The sequence below is a fragment of the Hemitrygon akajei genome, chromosome 1 (genome assembly GCF_048418815.1).
Source record: "Hemitrygon akajei chromosome 1, sHemAka1.3, whole genome shotgun sequence".
NCBI classification, from domain to species: domain Eukaryota; kingdom Metazoa; phylum Chordata; class Chondrichthyes; order Myliobatiformes; family Dasyatidae; genus Hemitrygon; species Hemitrygon akajei.
The window spans coordinates 81,243,581-81,266,379 of NC_133124.1; the positions used below are offsets into that span (position 1 = coordinate 81,243,581).

Consider the following 22,799-nt stretch of genomic DNA (forward strand, 5'->3'; position numbering starts at 1 on the left):
TCTCTCCAAGGTTGAGTGGAGAGATTGGGCCATGCCATTGTCCAGGTGATCAAGAAAGGGAAGGCCAGAGCCATTCGCATATGTGGGGATTTCAAGGTGAGCATCAACCCAGTGCTGTGCACTGTGCAGTATCCACTGCCACAAATAGAAGACATTTTTGCATCTTCGGCAGGTGGGGAGAGGTTTTCATGGATTGACTTGTTACAAGCCTATTTGCAAATGGAGATTGAGGAGTTAAGCAGGAAGTTCCTCACAATCAACCCTCACAAGGGACTGTTCCAGTAGAATCATCTTGTCTTTGCTCCAGCAATTTGGCAAAGAGCAAGGGTTCAAGTGATCTAAGGTATCCCAGGAACACAATGAAACCTTGATGACATCAGTGTGACTGGCAAAAGTGATGAAAAGCACCTCCAGAACTCTGGTGCTTACCAAGCTGAGTGAGTATGGTTTGTGTGCAAAGAGAGAGAAGTGTGGATTTTTCAAGAATGATATCTCATTTTGTGGACATGTCATTGACAAGCATGGCTTAAGTAAGTCACAAGGGAAGACTGAAGCAGTGCTACAGGCACCCAAACTGGAAAATGTGTCGTAACTCAGGTCATGCCTGGGCTTTGTAAACTACTACCATTGGTTACTCCCAAACATTGCGACAATGCTGCACCCACTGAACACACTATTGCAGACAGCAGCAAAGTGGGAATGGTCAGAAAGATGTGAAAGAGCATTCAAAGAAACAAAGAGACTAATTACATTCAATGAATTGCTCACTCATTATGACCCATCCCTGCCCATCAGACTAACACGTTATGCGTCGCCTTATGGAATTGGAACCATTTTGTCACATATTATGAAAGATGAATCTGAACAGCCGATTGCATTTGCTTCAAGATCACTGACAAGCGCAGAATGCAACTACATACAGATTGACCGAGAGGCCCTTAGTCTAATATGTGGAATAAAGAAGTTCCACCACTACCTCTATTGACAAAAGTTTACACTAGTGACAGATCACCAGCACCTTGCGCCCATTTTCAATCCCAGGAAGGGAATTCCAGTGATGACTGCTAACCAGTTATGATGTTGGGCACTGTTCCTAGGAGCCCACTCTTATGACATAGAGAAGCAAATAAAACAGCAACACTGATGGCATGTCATGTCTTCTACTGTTGGCATACTGTGACCCAGCAGACGTGTTTCACACAGCATTGGTCGAAAGGTTGCCTGTAACAAATGCAGAAATACAAAGAGAAGCAAAGGATGACCCAACATTATCAAAAGGTTATGAAATCACCAGGCAAGGTTGTCAAGCTCATGGTAACCCTATGTTTCCAGAGTTCTCAGTGAGACACGACAAACTGTCGATATGTCAAAAAATGCTGATGTGCGAATCTCATGTTGTCATTCCCTCTAAGCTTCACACCAGAGTGTCAGAAAATCTGCATGAAAGACACCTGGATACAGTCACAATGAAGAGTCTCACCTGAAGCTAAATGTGGTGGCCAGGAATAGATGAACAGATTTAAGACTTGGGTAAAAGCTCTTCAGGATGCCAAAAAGTTCAAAATGCACCCCAACAGGCATATAACATCCATGGGAATGGCTGTCATCACCATGGCAAAGAGTACATATTGACTTTGCAGGGTCATTCACGGACTCCATGTTTCTGATTGCTGTGAATGCTCATTTAAGTGGCCGGAGGTTGTACCAATGATATCAACCACCTCAGCAAAGACTGTCTCCGCTCTGAGGACTATCTTCGCTAGAAATGGCTTACCAGAACAAACTGTGAGTGATAACGAACCACAATACATGTCAGAGAGATTCCGACTGTTTACGAAGAAAAATGGCATCAGACATTTCAAGTCAACTCCTCACCACCCGGCAACGAACAGGTTAGCTGAAAAGACTGAGCCTAACCTTCATGATGTCTATTAATGTGATGGACAAGGAGGACATTTCTCTACAGCACAAGATGGACAATTTCCTTTTTGTGTATCAGAACTCTGTTGATGACAAATCAAACACCTGCAATGCTGTTCATGAGCAGGAATCTGAGATCTTCCACTGACCTCCTGAAACTAGACCTCAGAGGGAACAACCAAACAGTTCAACCAGGTGCCAAGTGAAGCAACAAGGAGCTTCGGGATTGGATAGGAAGTCCTCACGCATGGTTACTGAGAAGACAAGTGGACACCTGGTAGGATAGCTACAAGAACTGGACCACTGATTTACACAGTGGATGTTGGACATCAGACGTGGAGACGCCATATGGACCAGATGCTGGGTGCTCAACCGAAGAACATACCTGAGTCGACTGCATCCAACAAAACAGACACATTAGTTACCAGATTTACCTCTAGGTGTCTAAAACAACATTCTCAGTTTCCAGTGTCACGTTGCTGTCATGATGTCACTGACAGCAACGTGACACTGGAAACTGAGAATGTTGTTTTAGAAAAGACACGTACCAAACCTGTTGCCACTCAACAGGCCCAGAGGCCCAACAAGAATGTTATCATTGACAAGACACTTGATAAACCTGATGCCATTCCACAGGTCCAGAGGTGCTATCCTGAAAGAAAAAGAGGGTCACCCAAAAGACTGAACCTTAGAACTGTGAAGTTAGTTATGGACTGTAACTGTGAAGTTAGTTATGGACTGTTACTGTGAAAGCATGCTTATTGGGAATATGGGTTTATGAAAGGGAAAATTAATGTTTTGTTACATATACAGTTTTATGTTGCATTAATCTAAAGGGGGAGGAAGTGTAATGTATGGATCTATTTCTTTAAAAGTGACGTCTCTCCCCCCCTTGGCACTACATATTGATCTGTTGTCTGTGCATGCGCTGTTGTCCATGCATGCTCATTGTTCTCTTTCTCTCTGCAATGTGATATAGACATCTCCATGTGTGTACTTTTATTTTAATTGATATGTATGTACAATGTCCTGTGTATGTTACTAAAAAGGGCTTCTTTGGTTTGTTACGAGTAGGAATGTTTCTTTGTCTGTTAAATGTTTTTCTCGCCGTTGTTTCGCTTTAGAATTGCTGATATGGTAATTGTATTCACTTGTTAATCAATGGGGAATGTTATTGTGTTTTGTGAGGCTGGGAACTTGGGGGAGGGGTTGTGCGGGCTTGGGGGTGAAGGGAGTCCGGAGGGAGACACCGAGGAAGGAGGACGTGCACTCGGAAGACCACCGGGGAGTCCGAGGTGGAAGACGTGGAAGTCGGGAGGGCAAGTGAAGAGGAGTCGAACGGTTCGCTGGATGAGCTCCACCGAGTGCACTAAACTGACTGAACTTTGATAAGTTGGCGACTTTTGTTTTTTTCTTGTATATATATATATTGTATTGCCTAATACTCTTTTAATCTTAGTAAACTCTTTAAAGTGTTTTTCATACCGGTATTTGTTGTGGGTTTGATACTATTGGCGGGCGCAAGGCATAAACGCGATTCTCACAGCACCTGCGTGTACGGGAGGTGGGTTGGTGTGTGGCTGGATCTCCTTTTCCCCTAGACATATACCAGCCTGTTGGGTAAGTGTTACATGTAGTTGTGCACAGACACAACAATTATCATGAAATCTGCCTAGAGCCCTAAGCAGGATTACACTGCATTGAATGGCACCCTCCCTTGTGTCAAAATGTTTGTCAAAGAATTAGTGTATAGTGGCATACACTGCCAATAGCCAGCTAGCCACTCCAAGTCAAGGCTTAGTACATTTCTTTTGAAAAAAAAATTGTCTTAAATTATGATATGCTTGACAGAAACATGGACAAACATATCACAGCCATTAAAGTGACTTATTCTAAGACTCAGCCCTTTAACAGTTACCACTGTATGGGCAGAAAAATCTACAGATATGCTCATTAAAAATAACTTGAAAGATATCAGTGGATGCGGAAGATTCAAACTATTAAAGTATGCACCATGAAATCTCAGAAGACTACAGCACAGAAGGGGACAATTGTGTATGTGAGAACTATTTGAAGAAACAATAATTGTTTTCCCCATACCCTGGAATGTCATCAGAATCAGAATTAGGATTGTCACTGTCATGTGATCTGAAATTTGTTGTTTTGTAGCAGCACATAAAAATTACTATAAAATCTTAAAATAAAAAAGTTGCAAAAATTGGAAGAGTAGGGCTGTGTTCATGCACTGTTAAGAAATCTCATGGTGGAAGGCAAGAAGCTGTTCCTGAATTGTTGAGTGTGGATCTCCAAGCTCCCGCACCTCCTCCCTAATAATAGTAAAGAGAAGAGGTCATATCCTGGGTAGGGAGGGCCCTTAGTGATAGATGCCAGCTATTTGAGGCATTGCTTCATGAAGATATCCTCAATGATGATTAGAAATTTGCATAAGTTCTTGGTGACATACTAAATCACCTGTATCTCCTGATGAAGTAGAGCGGCATTCGTCATGACTGCATTAATATCTTGGACCCAGGAAGCCTCCTCTAAGATGTTGATGCCAGGAACTTGAAGCTGCTCGCCAACAGTCTTATGCAGTATCATTCCATAATTACTCACAAAGATGTCATTTGGTCCATATGGTAACTCTCAGTCTCTGCTATCTCTTAGTCCTATCTTTCTACCCATTTCTCTGTACCCTATTCTCTCTCACATGTCCATTAACTGGACCTCTAGCCTAATTCTCCAGATACCCATCTACACCTTAGGTCAATCATTGCTGACAATTAACCAACTGAGATAATATCAAGCATTTGCAGTCACAGGTAGAATACGCTGTCTTCACACAGACAGCACCGAACATTATAATCAAACCTAGATCGCTGGATCTGGAAAGATGCAGCATTAACATCTGTGCAGTTCCAACTCCTTTTCAATATTACTCCTGAAAGCATTTCCCAGCATCCAGTGTATTCCCAAACCCAAGGACTCATAGTCATACAGCACAAAAATCATCTATGTCAACTAGGATGCACATCAAAGGTGGACCCATTTGATCATGTTTGATCCATATCACTCTCAATCTTTTCGATCAATGTACCTGTAAAAGTACCTTTTAAATATTATTAATGTATGTTCCTCAACTACTTCCTCTGGTAGCTTGCTCCATATACAGACCATTGTCAGGGTGAAAAAGTCACCCTTCATGTTTCATCTAAATCTCCCCCTCTGACCCTAAACCTATGCCCTCTAGATCTTGGGAAAGGGACTGTACATTCACTCTATGACCTTTAAGATGTTATACTCCTCTGTTAGATCACTCTTCATTCATCTATACTCCAGTAAATGCTCAGACTCTCTCCATAACTCAGTCCCTCAAGTCCCAGCGACATCCCTGTATATCTCTGCACCCTTTCCAGCTTAGTGCCATATTTTTTCTAGCAAGGTATCAAAAACTCTAAATATGGCCTCACCAACATCTTGTAAATTAAGTCATAACATCCCAAACTCATTGTCTTGAGTGATGTGATAATTCTTCCTCACCATTTTCAGGGAAACTTATTTGGACTTTCTAACTATTTTAAATGGAAAATAACACACACACACAAAATCCTGGAGGAACTTAGCAGTTCAAGCAGCATCTATGGAAATGAATAAACAGTTGATGTTTTGGGCTGAGACCTTTCATCAGGACTGGAAAGGAAGGGGAAAGATAGCAGAATAAAAAAGTGGGAGGAAGGGAATGAAGTCTCATCTCCTGCAAGCATCTACTGTATAACCATTGTTTTGCATATAGATTTGTACAGATTTAAGTTATTTATCAAAATATCCCCTTTGTCTTTGAATTTAAATTAGAATTAAATATGTTGTGAAGGCCACATTATTAGATCTAATTTAGGCAGAGCTTGATAGGCTCTTGATTGGTAAGGATGATAAGGGTTACAGGAGAAGGCAAAAGAATGGGACTTTTGTAAAAAAGATCAGTCATTTGAATGGCGGAGCAGCCTTAATGAGCTGAATGGCCTAATATCTCATGGTCTTTTGGTCTTGCAGCAATTATCTTCTGGAGCATCAGTTCTGGAATAAGTTCAAATCGAACAGTGATCCAATATTTTCAGCCCAGTTAAATGATTGTATAGTCCTGGGATGGTAAACAATTTTCCACTTTATAGACTATTGTATTATTTTGAAATTAAATCAAACATTCACAGGACACTGTCTTCCAACTCTATATTTGGTACCTTCTATTCAATCCTTTATTTATGATCAATTAAAAACATAAAATGAGTGCTGTTCAATCAGATGCCCGTTGCCAAAGAACAGAGCATTGGCTGTTGCAATTCCTTTTACAAGGTGCTTCATACTCTGTGAAGTACAATTGTGTTGGATATGCAGCAACTACTTCAAGCACAACCACACACACTGCCCCCACCCCAAACTATGTTGTCTGCCTTGGTGGCTATCACACAGGGAGTAAGGCTTTTCTGATTGGCTGCCAGTGACTAGTGGTGTTCTCAGGTGTTGGCATCAGATCTGCTACTTTTTACATTTTATGTTAATGAACTAGATAATGGAATTGATAGCTTTGTGGCCATGTTTGTGGATGATACAAAGATAGATGGAGGGGCAACAAATGTTGAGGAAGCTGAGAGTCTGCAGAAGGACTCGGCCCGATTAGGAGGATGGACAAAGAAATGGCAGGTGGAACGCAGTGCAAGGAAATTTTGTAGAAGGAAAAATGGCATAGACTATTTTCTAAATGGGGAGAGAATTCAGAAATTGGAAGTTTGAGAGTCCTGGTGCAGGATTCTCTTAAGATAGACTTGCAAGTTGAGTCAGTATTAAAGAAGACAAATGAAATGTTAGCATTTATTTCAAGAGGACTAGAATATAAAAGCCTTGATGTGCTGCTGAGGCTTTATAAGGCATTAGCCAGACCACATTTGGAGTATTGGAGCAGTTTTGTAAGAAAAGCTATGCTGGCTTTGGAGAGGGTTCAGAGGAGGTTTACAAGAATGATTCTGGGAATAAAAGAGTTAACACATGAGGAGCATTTATTGATGGCTCTGGGCCTGTACTCACTGGAGTTTAGAAGAATGGGGGGGGGGTATTGAAGCCTACTGAATTATGAAATGCCTAACTAGAGTGGATGTGGAGACAATGTTTCCTACGGTGGAGGAGTCTAGGACCAGAGGGCGTAGCCTCAGAATTTTAGGATGTCATTTTAGAACAGTGATGAGGAGGAATTTCTTTAGCCAGAAGGTGATAAATCTGTGGAATTCATTACCACAGGTGGCTTTGGAGGCCAAGCCACTGGGTAAATTTAAAGCAAAGGTTGATAGGTTCTTTATTAGTAACAGCATCAAAAATTACAGGGAGAAGGTAGGAAAAAGGGTTAAGAGGGAATATAAATCAGCCATGATTGAGTAGCAGAGTAGATTCAATATGATGAATAGCCTAATTCTGCTCCTATGCCATTTGGTTTATGTGTTAGCCAAGAGACTGGCGGAGCACCTTCATTCTTTCTCACACGGTCTATGGTATCTGTTCAGACAAGACAATGGGTTAATATATCACAGGAACATACAAGCATATAAATTCATATTATTCTGGTTATCAAACCATTAAATAAGCTTGTGACTGATCTGATTGTAAACTTAGTTCCAAAGACATGCAACCAACTTAAGAGAAAAAAATTGCCTGGAATTTATTTTTAGCCAACAACCCCTTAGTTTTACTCAGTAGCTCCTAGTTAAAGATAAAGATTAATGATTAGCATTATTTGTCAAATGTACATGGAAACATCAAATCAATCAAAATGCATCATTCATGACCAGCGCAGCCTGAAGATGTGCTGGGGCAGCTCACAAGTGGCACCAACAAAGCATGCAACTTACTAAAACCTAACCAGAACATCTTTTTGGAATGTGGTAGGAAACTTGAGCACTTGGAGTAAATGCACTCAGTCACAGGGTAAACATATAACTCCTCCTTGATCTTCTGATCACTGGTGCTGAAAAGCATTATTCTAACTGCTATGCAACCGTACCATGCTAGGTTCCAGGTTCTACAATGATAGGAATTATCCTCACCCTATCCAAATCCTTCCAGACCCTGCCTACCTTAGTCATTCTTTCTCACTTGTCAACTCTTGTAATTAAAACCTAGAGTAACACACACAAAACACTGTACCCCTTACCTGATGGTAACAGTGAGAAAAAGGCATGCCTTGGGTGTTGGAGGTCCTTAATAATGGATGCTGCCTTTCTGAGAAACCGCTCCCTAGAGATCTCCTGGGTATTTTGTAGGCTAGTGCCCAAGATGGACCTGACTAGATTTACAACCTTCTGCAGCTTCTTTCGGTCCTATGCAGTAGCCCCTCCATACCAGACAGTGATGCAACCTGTCAGAATGCTCTCCATGGTACAACTATAGAAGTTTTTGAATGTATTTGTTGACATGCCAAATCTCTCCAAATTCCTGATGAAGTATAGCTGCTGTATATAGAGAGTAGAGCAGTGGGCTAAGCACACACCCCTGAGGTGCGCCAGTGTTGATTGTCAGCAAGGAGGATATGTTATCACCAATCCGCACAGACTGTGGTCTTTCAGTTAGGAAATCGAGGACCCAATTGCAGAGGGAGGTACAGAGGCCCAGGTTCTGCAACTTCTCAATCAGGATTGTGGGAATGATGGTATTAAATGCTGAGCTGTAGTCGATGAATAGGCATTTGTGTTCTCCAGGTTGTCTAAAGTCGTGTGGAGAGCGATTGAGATTGTGTCTGCCATTGACCTATTGAGGCGATAGGCAAATTGCAATGGGTCCAGGTCCTCGCTGAGGCAGGAGTTCAATCTAGTCACGACCAACCTCTCAAAGCATTTCATCACAATCGATGTGAGTGCTACCGGGTGACAGTCATTAAGGCAGCCTGCATTATTCTTCTTAGGCACTGCCCTTTCAAAGCAAGTGGGAACTTCCGCCCGTAGAGGTAAAAGGTTGAAAACATCCTTGAGTACTCCTGCTAGTTGGTTGGCACAGGTTTTCAGAGCCTTACCAGGAATTCCATCAGGACCTTCCACCTTGCAAGGGTTCACTCTCTTTAAAGACAGCCTAACATTGGCCTCTGAGACAGAGATCACAGGATCATCAGGTGCAGCAGGGATCTTCACAACTGCAGTTGTGTTCTGCCTTTCAAAGTGTGCATAAAAGCCATTGAATTCATCTGGTAGTGAAGCATCGCTGCCATTCATGCTATTGGGTTTCGCTTTGTAGGAAGTAATGTCTTGCAGACCCTGCCAGAGTTGCTGTGCATCCGATGTCACCTCCAACCTCATTCGAAATTGTCTCTTCACCTTTTCTCACTGTTACCATCAGGTAGGAGGTACAGAAGCCTGAAGGCACACACTCAGCAATTCAGCAACAGCTTCTTGCCTTCTGCCATTCAATTCCTAAATGGACAGTAAATCTTTGGACACTACCTCACTTTTTTTCAATATACAGTATTTTGCTTGTTTTTAAAAATCTATTCAATATACATATACTGCAATTAATTTACTTGTTTATTTTTTTTCTCTGCTAGATTATATATTGCATTGAACTTAAGTTAACAAGTTTCACATCACATAAACCTGCTTCTGATTCTGAGAAATTCAGCAGGTCAGGCAGCATCTATGAAGGGAAAAGAACAGTCAACATTTTTGGCTTAGTTGCTTTATCAGGACAGGAAATGAAGAAGGCAGAAGCCATATTAAAAAGGTGGAGAGAAGGGGAGGAGCACATGCTGGCAGGAGATAAGTGAGTCTAGGTGAGAAGGGGAAGATACATAGGTAGGGAAAGGGGAACAAATGGAATGATGTGAGAAGCTGGGATGTGAAAAGTGGAAGAGAAAAAGGCTGAAGAAGATGGAATCTAATAGGAGAGGACAGTGGACCATGGAATAAATGAGGATGGTGAATGCGATGGGCAGGTCATGAAGGTGAGGGAGGGAATGGAGAAGGACTAACAGGTCCACATGGATAAGTGAAATGGGAGGGGGTTTGTGGGGGAAACAACATAGAGTGATTACTACGAGTTAGAGAAATTGATGTTAATATCATCAGAATGGAGATTACCAGACGGAATATGAGGTGCTGCTCCTTCAGTCGGTTTCTGGCCTCAACACAGCAACAGAGAAGGCCATGGACAGGCAAGTCATGTGGAAATGGGAATTGGAACTGAAATAGCTGGCCACCAAGAGACCTTGGCTGTTGCAACAGATGGAACAATGGTGTTCGACAAAGCTTTCCCCTAGTGTATGTCAGGTCTCACCAAGTGACTTGGCCTACACAGCCATCCATGGCAATGAATTCTACAGATTCACCGTCATCTGGCTAAAGAATTTTTTCATCATCTATGTTCTAAATAGATGGCCCTCTGCTGTACACTCTCTTCCTGGAATAACCCACTATAGGAAACATCCTCTCCACATCCACTCTACCCAAAATTTTACATATTCGATAGGTTTCAAGGAGATCCTCCTCATTCTTCTAAACTCCAGTGAATACAGGCCCAGAGCCATCAAACCCTCCTCATATTTTATCCCTTTCATTTCTGAGATCATTCTCATGAATGTCCACTCCAATGCCAGCACATCTTTTCTTAGATAAGGGTCCCAAAACTGTTCACAAAACTCCAAACGGATTGACTAATGGCTTATAAAGCCTCGGTTTCATATCCTTGCTTTTACATTCTAGTCCTCTCAAAATAAATGCTAACATTGCATTTGCCTTCCTTACTACTAACTCAACTTATAAGGTTTACTTGCACTAGGACTCTCAATGCCCTTTGCACCTCCAATTTCTGAATTTGCTCCCCATTTAGAAAAGAGTCTATGCCATTTTTTCTTCTACCAAAGTACATGACCATACATTTCCCTACACTTCCTTCCACCTGCCACTTCTTTGCTCATGCTCCCAATCTGCCTCAGACACCTTGTTTCCTCAACACTACCTGCCCCTCCACCTGTCTTCGTATTGGCCGCAAACTTGGCCACAACTCCATCAATTCCTTCATCCATCCAAATCATTGACACATGACATGAAAAGAAGCAATCCCACACCAACCCCTACGGAACACCACTAGTCACTAGCAACCAACCAGAAAAGGCTCCCTTTATTCCCACTCTTTGCCTCCTGCCAGTCAGCCAATCTTCTATCCATACTAGTGTCTTTCCTGTAATATCATGGGTTCTTAGCTTGTTAATCAGGCTCACATGTGGCACCTTATGAAGGGCCTTCTGAAAATCCAAATGAACAACATCCACTGACTCTTCTTTATCTATCCTACCTGTTATTTCCTCAAAGAATTCAAACAGATTTCCCCTGGAGGAAACAATGTTGATTTTGGCCTCCATGTACCCAAAACCTAATCTTTAATAATATACTCCAAAATCTTTCCAACCACTTAAATCAGACTAATTGGCCTATAATTTCCTTTTTTTTGCCTCCTTTTCTTAAAGAGTGCAGTGACATTTTCAATTTTCCTGTACTCAGAAACCATTCCAGAATCTAATGGTTCTTGAAAGATCATTACTAATGCCTACACAATCTCTTCAAGCTGCCTCTTTCAGAACCCTGAAGTGTAGTCGATCTGGTCCAGGTGACATACCTACCTTCAGACTTTTCAACTTTCCAAGCACCTATTCTTTACTAATGGAACAACCCTCACTTCTGGCACAAACAAGAGAAGATCTGCAGATGCTGGAAATCCAAGCACCACACACAACATGCTGGAGGAGCTCAACAGGCCAGGCAGCATCTATGGAAAACAAAAAGTACAGTCGACGTTTCGAGCCGAAAACCCTTCGACAGGACTCATTTCTGGTACCTGACACTCTCACATTTCTGGCATACAGCTAGTGCCTTCCAAAGTGGAGATTGATACAAAATACTTCTAAATTCCGTCGCAATTTCTTCATCCCCTATTACTACTCCAGCTTCATTTTCCATCGGACTGATATCCACTTCCGTCTCTCTTTTACTCTTTATATATCCAAAAAAAATCTTGTATCCTTTTTTATATTATTGGCTAGCTTACTTTCATATTTCATCTTTTTACTCTATTTGGCTTTTTAATTGCCTTCTGTTGGTTTTAAAAAGCTTCCCAATACCCTACATTCCCACTAATTTTTAAGTTATATGCCTTCTCTTTTGCTCTTATGCTGTCTTTGATGTCCCTTGTCACCCACGGTTGCCTCATTCTCCCTTCAGAATCCTTGTGATGTACTTTTCCTGCGCCTTCCTTACAGTCTCACTACGCACTGCATCTAGTTGCATCTTCAGCCCTATCACTCTGGTTCCCATCCCCCTGCCAAATTAGTTTAAACGCTCTCCACAGCTCTAGCAAACTTGCCCACAATGACAAAGTACATTAATGGACTGGCAGGTAAAGTGCCTAGTCCAGGTAAATGCCTATACTTTCCACATAAGACAATCTATCTTTTCCAGGTATTCTGCCAGAAAACTACTTCTGAACTGCACAGTTTGGGTGAATGCATACAGTATTTTTCCCAAGGAAAAAGTGGGAAATGACCTTCCAAAGGAAACGTGAAATTAGGCATTCAAAGGCAACCACTTTCAATTCTACATTTGTGAAGTTCTTCCACACAGAGAGTGCTGAGTGCTTGGAATAGGCTGTCAGGGGTGGTGGTGGAAGCAGATGCAACAGTGGAGTTCAAAATGCTTTTAGATTGGTACATAAACATGGAGGCAGAGAGGGATATGGATGAAAGAAAACTAGTTTAATTTGGCATTATGCTTTCTACAAACATCGTGGGCCACGTGGCCTGTTCCAATGCTGCACTAGAACATGGGAGATAGTATAGTACAGCACAATATGGGCCATGACGTTGTGCTGTCCTTTTACCTTACTTCTTGATCAACCCAACACTTCCTTCCTACACAGTATATAACCCTTCATTTTCCTTTCATCCATATGCCTATCTAAAGTTGTCTTAAATGTCCCGAAAGTTTCAGCTTCTCCCACCACGCCCAGCAGTACACGCCAGGCACTTACCACTTTCTATGTAAAAAACCTACCTCAGACATCTTCCCTAAACTTCCCTCCACTAGCTAAAAAGGATGTCCTCTGCAGAAAAGAAGTGCTGGTTGTCCACTCTATCTATGCCACTTATCATCTTATAGACCTTCATCAAGTCCTCTCTTGTCATCCTTTATTCCAAAGAGAAAGGTTTTAGCTCAGTTGACCTTTCCTCATAAGGCATTAGGCATGTTCTCTAATGCTGCTAAATCCCATCTGCACCCTCTCCAATGTTGCCACATCCTTTCTATAATGAGGCAACTAGAACTGAACACAAGTTTCCTGTTCTATCCACTACATCCTCTGTTGCATCTGACCCCAATTAAAAGCAAGCAATGAGTCTGGGCAGCAGGCTGACCTAGTAGAATCGGGCCCACTACAGCATATAGAATCTGTATCCCTCATGTCTAATCTTCTCTGTTGTCAAATTCCTTGTCTTTTCCTCTGTCTCATTACAGTTCCAAGAATGCCTGGCACCCTCGCCACTTCTTACCACATTTCAGCAGATGTGTGGGGGAAATCCCATTGAGTTGGTTATGGTGTACAATTATACAGTCTTCCACTACAGGGGAATCTTCAAAGAATTACAGGAACATTTTTTTAGATGACTGGTGACCAGCACCCAGCACCGTGGTTGTTAATCATGTGTTTATTGAGTGAATGAGAGATTAGATGATGAGAGATACCTGACTTTGGGAAAAATAGCTGACAAGCTTCTCCAGAATCTGCTTGCAATCATAGCTCTACTGGGGATGAATTTCCAATGAATTTATCATTCTTGTTGCACCTTCTTGACTCCCTCTCTCCGACTTAATTTCAATTAAATTTGGTATGTTAAACATTTCTAATTAAGCCTTCAAAGGATTTTTGGAATAAATGAAATACATTATTAGAAACTTGGCACAGTGTTGAATCTTTTGGAGAAATGTGGGTGTGTTAATGATACTAGCCGTTATTTATGCTCAAACCAGACAGCAAGTTCAAGGGGTTAAGGGAAAACCATGAGATGTAAATCTCCACAACATGCTGCTCGATTTACACCATTCTGGTCAATACTTCTGCTTTTACTCTTACCCGATCTTCCCAAAAGCCCGCACCTACAACCCTATAAAATTTGAAATAGCTTGCTAGATTTGTACATCAATTGTCTGTGAAATTCACCTGGAATCTAATGCTAACCAATGTGATAATTGTTAATTCACAGCAGTCATGCTCTCTTATTAATACCTTCAGGGAGGAGGTACAGGAGCTGAGCAGATTTCTGAACAGCCCATGAACACAAACTCATTATTACTCTTCTGCGCTACTTATTTATTTATTTATTTATTTATTCATTTATTGCAACTTATAGTAATTTTTAAGTCTTACACTATACTGCTGCTGCAAAATAACAAATTTCACACCAGCGAGTAACTACAAAGCCTGATTCTGATTCAGTATCATCAAAACTTTTGGGCCAAGAAAAGGAACAATTTACAGTAAACAGCTTATTATCCTTGCTTGCCGTAACTTGTTATTTCTGATTTGTTTTAAAAAATAGCACATTTTAATTAACATTTTTCTTTCTGCTTTCCTTTAGAGCCCTCAATTCCTTCCCTCTTTATATTTATACACAATTTGTTTTCAACATTCCCAAATAATTTCCCACTCTGATAGTCCTCCATTCTCAATGGTTAAGGAATTAGCTGTCTGTTCCTGTCATTTTCTGGGAGGCCCCTTGCTATCATCATCATCTCTCACTTCCTGAAACAAGGGTACATTTGAACAGTAAAGATGCAGAAATAAAAGTTTAATTAACAGGGCATGCTGTGAAATGCCACATTCTAGCAAGATCTGGCCAGTTAACTTTATTTTGATGTGTTTTCTTCTCCAGGCATAAAACCATCTGGTCTTTGATGTTGCTGTGTTAAGTGCCAGTGGAAGAATGCATGTTCAGTTAGCTACTCCTATCTTGCTTCAGAATATTCATTTACTCCTTCACAATGCTACACTGAATGTTCTCCATTCTTTCAAAGGTTGTATTCTTTATCTTCAGTACTGTTGTTTTCTTTCAATTGTGTTGATCAATCAGTTTAAAGCATAGAACATACAGCAGCACAGCACAGTACAAGCCCTTTGGCCGTGATGTGGTGCTGACTTTTTAACCTGCTCTAAGATCAATCGAACCATTCCCTTCCACATAGCCCTCCATTTTTCTTTCATCCATGTGACTATCCAAAGAGTCTCTTAAATGTCCTCAATTCTCAATGTCTGCCTCTAACTGCAGCTTGACAGCACTCTCCACACATCCACCACTCTCTGTGTAAAAAAAAAACCTCTAATATCCCTCCCTTAACTTCCCTTCAAACACCTTAGAATTATGTCCTCTTGTTTTGCCCATAGCTGCCCTAGGAAAATGATGCTGGATGTCCATTCTATCTATCCCCACTTATCATCATGTACACATCTATCAAGTTGCCTCTCATCTCCTCTTTCAAAGAGAAAAGCCCTAGCTTGCTCAATCTTTCCTCATAAGACATGGTCTTTAATCCAGGAAGGAAACTGATAAATCTCCTGTGCACCTTCTCTAAATATTTCTACATCGTTCCTATAATGAGGTGACCAGAGCTGAACAGAACACTCTAACTGTAGTCCAACCACAGTTTTATAGAGCTTCAACATTACCTTGTAGCTCTTGAGCTCAATCCCCCAACTAATGAAGGCCAACACACAATACTCTTCCTTAACACCATTTAGGAGGATTTTTACACACATATAATCATAAGTGGTTGCAGGACCTCATCACCTTACTTCCTACTATCCTTCTGTCCCCTCAGTGGAAGTCTCTGTGATTTCACACATTAACCTCAGTCACCTCAGAACCCACAATACTAAAGCAAGTCATCACTAGATCCAATTAAACCTGTTGTGCATTTAATATTTGAGTAATATTTTATATATTGCTTGATTCATTACAGGGTATATGTAAAAGTGCATGAATAGCGTAAATCATCATGCTACCATGTCACATGTACGTGCCCCGTTTAAAGTAAAAACTAGAGTACACACATTATTCCTGACTTCATGTTTCTCTTTCAATTAGTTTTGTGCTGTGTACTAAATGGAAAAGCATACAGTTTGCTTAGAACTTTGACTGCTCCAACCAAACCAACCGAAATGAGCTGTGCTGATATCATGATAGTAATGTGGGAACATTCAGAACATACACTACTGTTGATTGCAAAACACTTTAGGATTCATAAATAGAATCAAAAAGATGGGAAGTCTATTTCAGCTTCTATGGTTGAATAGAAGAGATTGTCTTAGCATTGTCAGTTCGGTAGTGGGCTTAATGATGCACTGAGAAATCATTTAGTTTATGAAATCTAAGAAGAAAGAATTCAGAAAATGGTTCCTAACTGAAACACAACTAACATTTAAATGGGCAGTTGAAATTGCTGTATCAATAGAAAGAGCAGACAGCGACACAGTGTGTTGCAGTCAGAATGAAAGTGTGTGACCAAAATTGCAACATCTAAACAGAAACCTGCCTGGCCAAACAAATAGTGTTACCATTGTGACATGGGCTCCCATACACCAGACCAATGCAGAGTTAAGGATGAAACTTGCAAAAAAACGCAACAAAGGAGGACACATACAAAGAGCATGTCTGGTTGACAAAAATAAACGTACTGCACAGGATAAAGAAAATATAAAAAGGCAAGTTGGATTTTCAAAAAGAGCATTAATCTGCATGCTGTTGATGAAAAATATGATAATGACATGAGTGCTATCTGGCTGGAGTGTTCACTGAAATCTTTAATCTCTTGCTTTGGCAGTCCAAGGTACCCCCCACCTGCTTCAAGCAAGCTTCAGTTATGCCAGTGACCAACCTCAATAGCAATCATTTAGCAGCACTTCTATCCACAGTGATGAGGAGTTTGAGAGGCTGGTGATGAAACACATCAACTCCTGCCTGAAAAGCAACCTATATCTGCTCCAATTTGCCTGCTGGAGCAACAGGTCTACAGAAGATTCTATCTTAGTGGCTCTTCATTTAACCCTACATGTGGACAGCAACGATGCATACATCAGGATATTTTTTATCAACAACAGCTCAGCAGTCAATGCCATCATTCCCTTAAAGCTAATCAATAAGCTCCAAGACCTTGACCTCAGTACCTCCTTGTGCAACTGAATCCTTGATTTCCTCACTTGTAGACCCCAATCAGTTCAGATTGGCCATAACTTCTCCTCTATGATCTCCATAAGCACAGGCACACCAAAACACTATATATTTAGCTCTCTGCTCAACTTGCTGCACACTTTTGACTGTGTGGCTATGCACAGCTCCAGTGCCATATTCAAGTTTGCTGATGACACCACTGTCATTGGCCAAATCAAATGCAGTGATGAATCAGCAAGCACAAGGGAAATTGAAAATCTGGCTGAGTGGTGCCATAACAACAGCCTCTTACTCAATGTTAGCAAGACCAAGGAGTTGACTATTGACTTCAGGAAGAGGAAATCAGAGGTCATGAGCCAGTCCTCATCAATAGGATCAGAGGTGGAGAGTGTCAGTAACTATTACTTCAGAGGATCTGTCCTGTCCACAGCATACAAAGAAAGCACAGTAATGCCTCTACTTCCTTAGGAGTTTGCGAAGATTCAGCATGACATCTAAAACTTGGACGAACTTCTATAGGTGTGTTGTGGAGAGATATTGACTGGCTGTATCACCAATGCCCTTGAACTGAAAATCTTACAAAAAATCGAGGATACAACCAACCCACCACTGAGCATATCTGCATGAAATGCTATGGCAGCAAAGCAGCATCTATCATCAGGGAACCCCAGCAGCAAGAACATGCTCCCTTCTCACTGCTGCCATCAGGAAGAAGGTACAGGAGCTTTAGGACTTTCACCACCCAGTTCAGGAACAGTTACTACCCCTCAACCATCAGGCTCTTGAAACAAAGAGACTAATTTCACTCAACTTCACTTGCCCCATCATTGAAATATTCCTACAACCTATGGACGCACTTTAAAGGATTTTTCAACTTAAGTTCTCAATATTTATTGCTTCTTTATTTATTATTATTATTTTTTCTTTTTTATTTTCACAGTTTATTGTCTTTTGCACACCAGTTAAATGCCCGAGTTGGTGAGGTCTTTCATTGATTCTGTAATGGCTATAATTCTATGGAGTTATAGAGTATGCCCACAAGAAAATTAATCTAAGGGTTATATGCAGTGACGTATGCAGTATGTACTTTGATAATAAATTTATTTTTGAATTATTTTTTGAGTTGCACAGGACTAGGTAGCCTTGAGATTTACATGTGAAAACTAACAATAGACAAGCAATATGGCATATGCCAGAAGTGAGTGGCAAATTAATTAAAATAGAAATGGACACTGGCTCAGCTGTTCCAGTCATTCCACAAAATGAGTTTGAACAATATTTCATAGATACTGCATTGAAGCCTGCAGATATCCAACTAAGAACTTACACTGGAGAAAAAAAAACTCCTATGGAAATGACATCCGTAACAGTGAAATACAACAATCTACAAGCCACATTGAGCTTGTATGTGGTAAAAGCAGTGGAGACCAGCATTGTGGGGCTGTGATTGGCTGAAACACCTACAACTTGATTGGAGATCCATCTACCATTTTCATTCCACATCCCCTGCAATAGAGTCAACTCAAAACGAATTAAGAAAGGCACTGGATGATGCCACAGCAGTGTGCAAGGATGGCGTTTTTAAGCTCAAACATATCAAGGGTAAAATAGCATTAAATGAAACTGGCAAGCACAAGTTTTACAAAGCCCATCCGGTACCTTATAATAAAGTACCCATTGCAAGGAGGGTGGAAGAATTCTTTTCAAAGCTGAGTGGAGCCCATGGGAAAAGTCAGTGGTCCCAGTAGCCAAAAGGATCTGGGGTGATTTTAAGGTCACCATCAACCCAGTACTGAAAGTAGTTCAATACCCTCTGCCCAGGATCGTGGATATCATGTGAATCTTTCTGGAAGGAAACATTTCTGCAAAGTGGATTCAGCTGAGGCCTACCTCCAGATGGAGTTGGAAGAGTCCAAAGTGTTTCTCACCGTAAGTGCTCACAAAGAACTTTATTGCGAAAATCAGCTTATTGTTGGAGAAGCATCCACACCTGCAGTCTGGCAGAAAGCCATGAAACAGGAGCTACAAGATTGTCCAGGCACTCAGTGTTACCATCACTGTTACTCACAAGGGTTGCAAGGAACATGTTCAAAATCTCCAGACTGTTAAAAAGATTAGAAGATTATGGGCTCAGTGCATGTTGCAACAAGTGTTTTTTTTTAAGCTTATATCACTTACTGCAGTCACACTATTGATACCCAAGAATTTACACAGTGTGCTGAGTAAATTCAAACAGTGATGGATGCCCCAAGTCAAAAGGATGTGTCAGAGTAAAGCTCCTTTTTAGGACATGTTAATTACTGTAACAGGTTGCTGGCAAACCTGGCTACTGTGCTCCAACCCTTTAACAGATTGGGAAGAAATGGCAATAGACAAAACAGTGTGAGGTGCCTTTCCAAAAGGTAAAGGACCTCTGACACTGTATGCAGATGTTATGATCCACATCATTCACTGAAGCTTGCCTGAGATACCTCACCTTATGGTATAGGTGCAGTCATGTCACAATACAGGGACAAGATTGAGTCAAGATTCACAATGAATAGCACACTTGACTTATGGTGAGGGTTATACATCACGGCCTCTCAATCGCTTTTACGCTCGGTTCGATGTCGCTAACTCTGAGCCTCCGAGGAAAGCCACCACTACAACCTGCAACCTGGTCATCTCTGAGGCTGAGGTACGCAGATGTTTCCAATGAGTGGACAGTCACGAGGCTGCGAGACCAGACAGCACCTAAGGCAAGTACTCAGGATGTGTACAGCACAACTGGCAGATTTACTGACATTTTTAATCTCTTCCTCTCCCAGTGTAGAATGCCCTCCTGCTTCAAATTATCCACCATTGTCCCTGTACCAAAAAAGACCTAGGTAATGTACCTGCATGACTGGTGTCCTGTCACACTCACCTCAATAATAACCAAATGATTTGAGAGGCTGGTCAAGGATTTTATCTGCAGTTTGCTACCACCCAAACTGGACCCCCTATAATTCACCTACCAATTGATAGACTGCGCAATAGTGACTGCTCAACATACTGTCCTTACACATCTGGAGAAGAAGAATGCTTATGTGAGAAAGCTGTTCTTGGACTACAGTTCAGCATTCAACACCATAATTCCATCCAGGCTCGACAGGAAGCTCAAGGACCTCGGCCTTCACCCTGTCTTGTGCAGCTAGATCCTGGACTTGCTGTCAGATCTTCAGAAGGTGGTAAGAGTGGGCTCCCTCACCCCCAACCCTCTGACTCTCAATACAGGTGCCCTTCAGGGTTGTGTACTCAGTCCCCTCCTTTACTCCCTGTATACCTATGACTGTGTTGAGGAAGTTTGGTATAAAAGCCAGGACCAACAGGCTTTGGGACAGCTTCTTCCACCAGGCCATTAGACTGATTAACTCACGCTGATTTGAGTGTTACACTGACTGCTCTATCTATTATAAATTATTATAGATTACTATGGTTGCACATTGCACATTTAAATAGAGATGTAATGTAAAGATTTTTACTCCTCATGTAAGTGAAGGATGTAAGAAATAGTCAATTCATTCATTTATTCATTCACATTATGAGTGATGGAAGTGAACGTCCCATGGCTTTTGTATCACTTTCCCCTACCACTCCAGAGAAAAAATATGCACAGATTGACAGAGAGGCCTTGAGTTTGGTTCAGGGTGTAAAATGTTTCAACCATACTTAAAAGGGAGAGAGTTTATTGATCATCAACCACTAGAGTCCATTTTCAAACTACAGAAGGATGTTCCATTCACAGAAGCAGCACAAATGCAAAGATGGACTCTGTTTCTTGGAGGACACAATTACATTATCAAATGCAAGAGAAGTGCTCATAGATTGTGCCATTTACCCCTTGGAATAGGAAATATCTGAAAAATTTTCAAAAGAGGACACACCCTTTGACGTATTCTCCCTAACGAAAATTGAAAGTCTCCCTGCTATGGCAGAGATGAACCAAAGGGAAACCAGAAAAAAACCCACACTGTTTCAGCTCTTCATGGCAACTCAAAAAAGCTGGAATATGCAGCAGAAATTCTAGTTCCTCCATTTTCACCAGCTCCAGGATGAACTTACTCTTGGCAAAGGTTGCCTTGTGTAGAGATTAAGGGTTGTTGTGCCATCCAAGCTGAGAGTTAAAGCATTGGACGGGCTACATGCCAGTCATCTCAGAGTGATCAAAATGTCTGACCACTTCGTTTGTTGGCCTGAGATAGATCAGAAAATTGAGGAGCTCACCATGCACTGTTCAAGATGCTAGCACATTCAGAAGATGCCAAGAGCGGCACTTCTCCATACCAGGGAATAGTCTGCATTGCCCTGGTAAAGGATTCTTGTGGACTTTTATAGACCACTTAAGGGCACAAATTTCTTGGTAGGAGTGGATGCAGCTGAAAGTGGCCAGAAGTGTTCTCAATAGCCTCCACTACAGGTTGGCACACTACTGATGTGTTGAGAAGCCTCTCCTTAAGGGCTGGTATTCCAGAATGCTTAGTGACAATCAATAGACCACAGTTTGTTATGGAACACTTTGTCATTCCTGAAAATGAAAGTAGTAAGACATATTACATCTGCACCATACACCATACCCCCCAACTGCGAATTGCTTGGCAGAAAGATTTGTCCAGAGTCTAAAGAACACACTACACTGACACTGAATCAGAAGCTCACCAATTTCCTCCTTGCATATCACAATGCAGCACACTGTGCAACCAACAACGCACCAACTACACTGCTTCTGGTTTTGTCCTTGGGCTTATGCTTGGATCACCTCTAACCCAATCTATGCTGGGCAAACAGTTGAATCGAATTGAGGGTTCCTCAAACAAGGAGGTTTGCCATTTCACTCCTGGACAAGCAATCCTTGAGAGGGACTACAGAGTCAATCAAAAGTGGGTACTCGGAAAGATTAAGGATAGAATAGGACCACGCCCCTACACAGGAGAGAGAGCATCTGATGTCACCTGGAGACAACACATTGATCAGTTGGGGAGAGCAAAGACAATTGCTGGACAAGAAAGGTGGCCACAGCTGTCAGAACCACTTCCTGCAGTCCACAAGTCAACTCCTACAACCATTATGTAGAAAACCTGAGATTGTTTCACAGTCACAAGTCTCACTTGCTAAGCAGAGTGATCCCCCATGTCAGAAAGATGTTATCCCATAACAGTAAGAAATCCTCCACAGCAACTAACTCTTTAGACTTCAATGGACAGTTAAAAATTTACTCTGCTGTGGATGTGGATATTGTTGTTTTATTATATAGTAAACTGTGTATATAGTTGAGATATATTCTATATTGAGTTGGAGTTTATAGTGAAGCAAGGAAGAGGGTTGTGCATTTAATATTTCAGTAATACTTGAGTAATATTGTAAGTATATTGTTTGATTAAGCTTTGTTCATTTAAATAATTCATTATGTGTTATATGTAAAAGTACGTGAATGGCATACGTCATCATGCCACCACGTCATATGTGCACAACTTGCTTGTAGTAAAAACGAAACTAGAGTACACATGTTATTCCTGGCTCTATGTTTTCTTTCAATTAGTTTTATGTATTGGAGTTACAAAATATAACACTACATAAGAAGAACTTGTTGTAGTTTTGTTTTAGATGACTCTCCAACCCCTTA

General features: G+C 41.3%; 1 protein-coding gene across 2 annotated transcripts in view; it reads right to left on the minus strand.

Annotated features, from left to right (window-relative positions):
• cdh7a (cadherin 7a) overlaps positions 1 to 22,799 on the minus strand; it is a 220,183-nt gene that overhangs the window by 178,162 nt on the left and 19,222 nt on the right. Inside the window, exon 3 of one of the 2 annotated variants that reach the window (XM_073046472.1) lies at positions 11,567 to 11,712. The exons of the other annotated variant lie outside the window; for it this stretch is intronic. The gene's annotated coding sequence lies outside the window, so the exon portion shown is untranslated. The remainder of the gene's footprint in view (positions 1 to 11,566; positions 11,713 to 22,799) is intronic. 2 annotated transcript variants of the gene reach the window in all.